This window comes from Sapajus apella, unplaced genomic scaffold (genome assembly GCF_009761245.1).
Source record: "Sapajus apella isolate SASKATOON/1434 unplaced genomic scaffold, GSC_monkey_1.0 scaffold1, whole genome shotgun sequence".
NCBI lineage: Eukaryota > Metazoa > Chordata > Mammalia > Primates > Cebidae > Sapajus > Sapajus apella.
The window spans coordinates 7102639-7104587 of record NW_022436941.1 but is presented as its reverse complement, the minus strand read 5'-3'; the positions used below and the strand labels follow the sequence as shown (position 1 = coordinate 7104587).

Here is a 1949-nt window from a genome sequence, read left to right as displayed (position 1 = left end):
CACATTTAAAGTTGAAGATGGCAATATTCATGAGCCTTTGAAATCCAGGACATGACTGGAGCCAAGTCTTCAGACTCTAAAGCTGTTTTTCTTTCTAGAGTTGCCACTTCACGTTCTTTATGAACTTTGCAGTAGCCTCATGAATATCCATATTCATATTCAAGTTTCATTATCAGAGAACTGGCCTCGCATGTGTCCACAAAGATTTTAAGTTTAATGACCATACAATTTGAGATAGGTGTAATAACTAGGCCTACAACTTTAGCAACAAGAAACATCATTTGTTAGATTAGAAAGGTAGTAATGATAAAGGAATGTAATGATACTGTTACGTACTAAAAAAGGAGATGCTTATATTAGGAAGAAGAAAATTCTCATTTTTTATCAAGGAGAAAATGAAATTATTAAAAAGTCCTTTGGAATGCACTAACTATAACTTGTAATTCAAGTTCTTTTTCTGGCAACCTGTAAATACAAACTATCAATACACGTAAATAACTAAATTAGTTTTCCATTAATCTGAGGTGGGATTTGCTTCACGATCATATTTTCATTGCAAATGATAGGGCTAACAAAAATAGAATCTAATTCCTTGAGTGAACAAGGCTCAAATGGCCCCTCCTCACCATGTTCAAATACACAGGACAAGGATTCCAAGTAGTGAAGAGTTTTAGCAATAATTAAGAAGTTCTATAGTGAACATGTATCACAAGAAAATGGGCTAACTTCTGCTTCATCCTTGGAAATACTGTGTTTTCTACCAGATTGGCAACTCAGGGAAAAACAGTCATCATCTTTTTTCCAAGACACTTTTTCAAGATATACTTGAGCATCTACTGGTTCTATATTTCTTAGATCGTCTTCATGCCGCTGAGGGCCATTCTCTTTTTTTCCTCTTCATTTCCTAGAATTTTCCAAGCCTAATCAATTCCAATGAACTTCTATATACAGTCCTCCACTATTCCTGGTGGCACATCTGTACTTTGTTAATCTGGATGATATATTAATAGAAGTTTTTTATACTTTTGTTTTAGGCCTGACACATTGGAGTCTGCCCCCAAAAATGCTATACTGACCCTTTTTTGGCATTGGCTCAAATGCCATCATCCACTGAACAAGAAGTGGGCATTCCCAGATAAGCAGACTTCATATAGCAGCCACCAGTGCCTACTCTTTGCCTGCCACTGGCCAGAATTTGAAACCAGTTTTTCTTCCTTCTGGTTTTAATTTACATTTTCTTACTGATTAATTCTGTTGAACATCTTTTTGTGTGCTTATTCGCCACTCACATATTTACTGTGTGTGAAACAATTGCTCAAATATCTTTTACCCATTTCTTTATCCTCCACCTACAACAATTTGTTTTTGATGCCACAATTTACATCTTTTTGTATTGTATATTCTTTAACAACTCATTGTAGCTTTATTTATTTTTGACTTTTAGCTTTTATAATAGAAATTTTGTACGATTTATACACCACCAGTATTATAGTTTTCTGGATCTGACTGTCTATTTACCTCTACCAGTGAGTTTTATACTTTCATATATATTCATGATGGTAATTATCGTCCTTTTATTTCCACTTTAAGAACCCCCCTTAAGCATTTCTTATAAGGTAGTACTAGTGGTGATGAATTCCTTCGGCTTTTCCTTATTTGGGAAAGACTTTACTTCCCCTTCATTTCTGAAGGACAGCTTTGTTGGGTATAGTATTCTTGACTGTCAGGTTTTTTTTCTTTCAGCACTTTGAATAGGTCATCCCAGTCTCTTCTGGCCTGTAAGGTTTCTGCTGAGAAATATAGTGATAGTTTAATGCAGGTTCCCTTATATGTGACTTGGTGCCTTCCTCTTGCTGCTTTTAAAATTCTCCCTTTGTCTTTAACTTTTGACAATTTGATTATAATGTGCCTTGGAGAGGACCTCTTTGGGTTGTATCTATTTGGAATCA

At 35.1% G+C, this 1949-nt stretch overlaps 1 pseudogene; it reads right to left on the bottom strand.

Annotated features, from left to right (window-relative positions):
* Positions 1-675: 675 nt before the first annotated feature.
* Positions 676-1107, bottom strand: LOC116533048 (annotated as a pseudogene).
* Positions 1108-1949: the final 842 nt, after the last annotated feature.